Source organism: Ictidomys tridecemlineatus, chromosome 8 (genome assembly GCF_052094955.1).
Source record: "Ictidomys tridecemlineatus isolate mIctTri1 chromosome 8, mIctTri1.hap1, whole genome shotgun sequence".
Classification (NCBI taxonomy): domain Eukaryota; kingdom Metazoa; phylum Chordata; class Mammalia; order Rodentia; family Sciuridae; genus Ictidomys; species Ictidomys tridecemlineatus.
In genome coordinates, this window is record NC_135484.1 from 73966976 (window position 1) to 73973465 (window position 6490).

At 38.0% G+C, this 6490-nt stretch overlaps 1 pseudogene; it reads right to left on the minus strand.

Annotated features, from left to right (window-relative positions):
* Window positions 1-3588, minus strand: part of LOC101957138 (14-3-3 protein theta-like) — a 44536-nt pseudogene extending 40948 nt beyond the window's left edge.
* Window positions 3589-6490: the final 2902 nt, after the last annotated feature.

Here is a 6490-nt window from a genome sequence, read left to right on the forward strand (position 1 = left end):
TGCACTCAGTGGATTTTGCTTTTATTTCAGGTAATGGATAAGCAGATCAATGACCTGGCACAAAACTTTAAGAGAATGAACAAAATTAAAGTAAGGTTTTCAAAGAAAACAGACCAGTATCTTTAAAGATATGAGAAAGATAATTTGTAAACTTCAAAAGTAATTTCCAGCAGAATTATACATCAATCAAATGCAGGGATTAAATGTATTTATCAAGATTAAGCAGAAAAAAGACTTCCAAACATGCAAAAACACAGAGGCAGAGTCTCATTAAGTTGCTCAGGGCCTTGGTAAGTTGCTGAGGCTGGCTTTGACCTTGCAATCCTCCTGTCTCAGCCTCTTGTGCCTCTGAGATTACAGGAATATGCCACTGTGCCTGGTGAAAACTTATATCTTATTACATACATTCTTCCCATTTATCATCTCTATATACTTAAGTGCCTTTATTAGGAAGTTAAGTCAAAAGACATATTTGTATCACACAGTAGGGGGACCATGGTTAACAATAATGTAATGTTTATTTCCAGACAGCAGGAAGAGATTTTGAGTAGTCTCACCAAAATAAAATGTTGAATGCTTGACATGAGGGATATGTCAAGTACCCTTTTTGATCATTACCCAATATATACATGTATCAAAGTAACATCTTACTCCATAAATATGTACAATTATTATGTGTCAATTAAAAATGAAAAGTTGAAAGTAAATAACAATGCATTTGCTTAAAAATACTTAGTATGTGATTGTTTAACATTGTTGTAAGAGGAAAAATATGTACCTTTATTATTTAAAGTTATAAAAATAAGTAGCAGCAAGTAGTGATATAACTATATTGAGGGAAAGGAAGAAAACAGATGATGATATAAAGGAGTTAAATTCCAAGAAGTCAGAGTTTATATATATATTAAGCTAAAATACCTAAAATAGGTAAAAATTTAAAGAGTGGGGTGGGGGCAAAGTGGGGAGAAAAAAATATATTAATTTTTATTATTTTAAGTTCTTCTATTCCAAATTATTGTTAAAATTGTGCTCATGAATACATTTTAAGCTGTAAAACTTTTTTTAGTGAATAATCAGTAAAGATGTAGAGACAGTATGTTTAGTCAACTCATTAGAGAAGTTTGGTTATTAAAAGAAGCAAATATTGGGGAAATACATTGATGGTGTAAAGACAAAAAAGCCATGTCAAATTGTTTTTTAATGTCAAATTAGTATATTTATACAATGATTGAAATAATGAGTAAAAACAGACAAATCAATAATATCTTGTGCTTCATCAATGCAGGAGGAATAGGCACAGTCAAACATTTATAAATAAAACTTGCCTCATTTTTTTTTTTTTGGTAGCGGGGATTGAACCCAGGGATGCTCAATCACTGAGCCACAACACCAACCCTTTTTAAAATTTTTTAACTTTGAGGCAGGGTCTCACCAAGTTGCTCAGGGCCTTGCTAAGATGCTGAGGCTGGCTTTGAAATTGCAGTCCTCCTGCCTCAGCTTCCTGTGCCACTGGGATTACAGGAGTGCACCACTGTGCCAGTGAAAACTTAGATCTTATTACATACATCCTTGTCCACTTACCATCTCTATATACTTATCTTCAAACTTTCAAATAATATAGCTGATGTCTTCAACTTTCCATTGGAAATCTAAGTCAATTTGAAGTGTCTCTGCTGGGAAACTTCATTGTAAAAGACTCCCCTGTCCTATTTCTTCAAATTATACAATAGATGGCTAAAATTCAAGACTGGATGGTATCTTGCCCTTGATTTAGAGAAGAACCCCAGTAAAGAAACTACTGGGTAATTCCAGTCTTCATTAGAACATCAAGTTGACTTATTTTTTCTTTTCTGTGCAGACTGTACCATCATCTTCATACAAAGCCCATCTGGAGTCTGCCCCAAGTACCACCTGGAGTAACATGTGACTGTGTGACTGCCCTGGGTAGTGTAGCATTCCTCGGCACTTCCATCTCATTGTAAGTGGTGGTGGGAGACAGTTTATTCAAGGATCTACGCCAATTTCACAGGACTTTCTTCAACATGACTTGAAGAACTTTTGGCCAGGTATTCCAATTAAAGCCCTGCAAATCATGTCTAACAGCTGGTTGCCTGAAACCCTCAGACAGACCAGTCTCTGCTTCAATTACATACCAAAAAAAATGTATATATTGACACCTCCTTATTCGAGCTGTCACTGGTAAGTCTCATAATCCTAAATCAAATATCTAGTCTGAGGTTGTGGATCAAAGATGCTTGAGGAGAAAGACTGAAGGCACTGAGCAAACAGGTGTTATTGGGTTTCAAATGATTAAACACATCATCCTGTCTCCAAGAATAGATGTCGTTACCTTTTACTAAATTACTTAAGAAATTCATGCCTTTGAGTAAGCTCAACTACTCGCATTCGGAACTAGCTGAGGGCATACTAGTAATTGAGATCAAAGAAGACTGTTTGAGGTGCTGCTGAATCCTTCCATTCTCCACTAGTTTGCTTTTACTTTGTATTCTAGGACTGAGATCAAGGTGGAATCTTCCACTTTAATGCACGTTATGGAAATCTGTAGTCATTTGAGCTCAGGCAGCAGTTAGGATTGATCAGCTAGGAAAGATTCAGAGTGCCTGGGAACAACAAAATGAATTTGAAGAATACCCAAAAAAGGAAATAGATTTATTCTCATAAAGCACTGCCTGGCACATAGTAAATGCTTTACAAATATGTGTCAAATGAATGAACTATTACACCATCACTACTCACTTGGTAATGATGACTATCTGGAGAAAACTGAAGTGAGAAGATTGTGCCAAGGGCTGACTCAGGAGGAAGGATTCCTTCAGCATTTACCTATGCCTTCCCAGGGCTCGGGAGTGTGAATGGCTCCATATGTGCCATAAAATGCCATTTCTGTTCCAGAGACAGATAAAAACTAGACATTCCTAAAAACTTAACAATAGTAAATAATAAAAAAAGAATCCCACGTATCTAAAGATTATGTTTGTTAAGTAAGAATGATTGTTATTTATGCCATTGAACTCTGTATTTCTTGCCTAGTGTTTCTGCCCTTGAGTTTGGGGCAGCCATATCCTAACAGAAAATAGAGCATGAGTGCAATACACTTGTTTTTAACATTAATAAAGTTCTGGAGAGATCCAAGATGATGGGAGGGAGGGAGGCTGCATTCCTAGTTGCTCCTTGACTTGGGATTCAAGCAGAGGAAATACTGTTTCTCTGTGAGACAGCCCTCCTGCCCACAGATTTCCTGTGTTTCCCCCCATTTGTCTGCCATGATCACCAGACCTTTGCCAATATATCTATATCGCCTGCCCTTTGCATGCAGACTGCTGCCAGCCACCTTTGCCTGTTTGCCTGCCTTTTGCCTACCCATTGCCTACCTTTAGCCTGCCCGTGGCCCGCTGCCCAACATTCATATACCTAGTGCCTACCCCTTGCCTGCCGACCATCCACAGACTCCCATGGAGCATCAGCTGCCTGGAAGTCCACTGTCAGGGTACCTGCAGCTTTGGTTACATGTGGCCACCACCATCTTAGGACACTGGCCAGGGCCTGGGAGTCCATGGCCAGGGGCATGCAGGTCTGTCCCTGCCACTGCCGCCATCTCAGGGCATGGCTGCCTCAGTCTGGGGACACTGGACAGGGTCTGGAAATATATTGTCCGGGTACCTACAGGTCTGTTTGCACTTGAGGTCTTCCTATTGAGGGTTCTAGTGGCTGTCATCTGGCTGCCTCTTTGAAGGGTCACTCCTCTGTATGAACACACCTCTGGTGGTCTCTCTGCAAGTTGGAATGGCATTGAGATCTAGGAATTTCAGTAAGGCAGAGCCTGGGGAACCTGAAGCCCAGGTCCATCAGATTGCTGCTAGGTCTGTGTGGGCCAGTCTGGACTGGGCAAGCCTGTGGAAAGCTGGAGGCTGGGGGGCACTTGGGAGCAAGGTGGGGAGCACAGGTTGGAGAAACTGGAGAAAACTGGACTATCTCCATCTCAGTGAGTCCTGAAGTGTGTGGGGATGGAAGGGGCCAGCTACAATGGTTAGGAAGACCAGAAGAGGGTGAGAGGGCATCTTGCTATCAGTTGGCCCACCCAACTGTTCTGGCACCCACCAGACTAGGGCTACCATCAAACTTCAGACAATCCCACCTATTGGCAAAAAAGGGAAGCTGAGAACATCTTTGAAAGCCAATGGAAGCAACCAGTCAATTTTGCATAGAGACTTTCATTTTTTTTCTTTTTATCCCCTCTCTCTCACATCTCTACCATTTTGTATCCAAATATTTTTAATTCATCAATTATTGAGGAATGGAATGTCTGAATAGTATATTACAGTTTCTTGTGTATTCTTACATTTTTAACTTTAAAAAAACTGTATATCTTTTTTTCTCTCACTTATCTGTCTCACTGGATTCTCTTTCTCACTTCTCTCATGCTAACAGCCAAGCTCTATTAATTCCCTCTTCACTCTTACTATAAATTTTTACCTTCTCTCTCTCCTTCTCCCTCATAAAATCATATCCTACACTACTTCTGTTCTCTCTTTGTCCATCATTTAAAAAAGTAAACCATTTTCGCAAACTTACTGTTTATATTTTAGACAATCATTGAACAAATCATTTCTGTTGATTGTGACAAAACTGTAGAAGTCTTAATAGGAGCTATTTGGATTAAGATTGCATATTGTTTGCATTGGGTGCTGTTAATATTGGTCTCCTTGTTAAAGTGAGGTACTAGAAGCATTCTGGGACACCATATAAGACTTTAGGGTAGAAACTGTACTGCCTCTGACCCATACCACTAGATGGGAAGACACACAAACAACATGAAAAAATAAGGGAATAAAGTGCCTCAAACAAACAATATGTTTCAACAATGGAATCCAGAGACAACGCAGTAGAGGAAATGTCAGAGAAGGAGCTTAGAAGGTACATAGTTACACAGATTTTCAAAATAAAAGATAATATCAGAGAGAAAATCCAGGAAGTGAAAGATCATTTCAATAGAGGCAGAGATTATAAAAAGGAATCAAGAAGAAATCCTTGAAATCAAGAAAACAATAAGACAAATTAAAAATTCTATGGAAAGTATCACCAACAGACTAAACCACTTGGAAGATAGAACCTCAGGCAATAAAGGCAATAAAGGCAATATATACTCTTGAAAATAAAGTTGATCTACAGAGAAGATGATAAGAAACCATGAACAGAACTTCCAATAAATATGAAATAACATGAAAAGACCAAATTTAAGATTTATCAGAATAGAAAAAGATGTGGAGATACAAACCCCCAAATGCACAATCTTTTCAATAACATAATATTGGAAAATTTCCTAAATCTAATGAATAAAATGTAAAGTCAACTACAAGAGGCATACAGGAGAGGGCTGGGGATATATCTCAGTTGGTAGAGGCAAGCACAAGGCTTTGGGTTCAATTCCCACTCCCCTGCCAAAAAAGGAGACATACAAGACCCCAATTGTACAAAATTACAGCAGACCCACACCAAGGCATATTATAATGAGAATGAGTAACATAGAGAATAAAGATAGAATTTTAAAGGCTATGAGAGGAAAAAAATCAAATTACATATAGGGGGAAACAAATTCATATCTAAGATGGATTTCTCAACCCAGACCCTCAATGCCAGGAGGTCCTAGAACAACATATATCAAGCTCTGAAAGAAAATGGATGCCAACCAAGAATTTTATGTCCAGGAAAACTAAGCTTCAGATTTGAAGGTGAAATAAAAACCTTCCATGACAAAACAATGTTAAAAGAATTCACAGCTAGAAAGCCTTCACTACAGAATATTGTCAAAAAAGAACATCAGCAAAGGAAGAAACTATGCTAACAAGGAAAATCCAATCAAAGGAGAAACTAACTCAAGTTAAAAACAAAAAATAAACCCAAAGACCAGAAATACAAATTATATCTCAATAATAACCCCAAATGTTAATGGCCTAAACTCATCAATCAAAAGACATAGACTGAGAATTTTTGCATCTATGTTCATTAGAGATATTGATCTAAAGTTTTCTTTCTTTGATGTGTCTTTGCCTGGTTTTGGGATCAGGGTGATATTGGTCTCATAGAATGAGTTTGGAAGTGCTCCCTCTTTTTATATTTCCTGAAATAAAATTGAAGAGTATTGGTATTAGTTCTTCTTTAAAGCTCTTATAGAACTCGGCTGTGTATCCATCCGGTCCTGGGGTTTTCTTGGTTAGTAGGCTTCTGATGGTGTCTTCTATTTCATCACTTGATATCGGTCTGTTTAAATTATGTATATCTTCCTAACTCAATCTGAGCAAATTGTATGACTTAAGAAATTTGTCAGTGCCTTCAATATCTTCTATTTTATTGGAGCGTACATTTTCAAAATAATTTCTAATTATCATCTGTATTTCTGTAGTGTCTGTAGTGATATTACCTTTTTATCACGTATGCTGGTAATTTGAGTTTTCTCTCTCCTTCTCTTTGT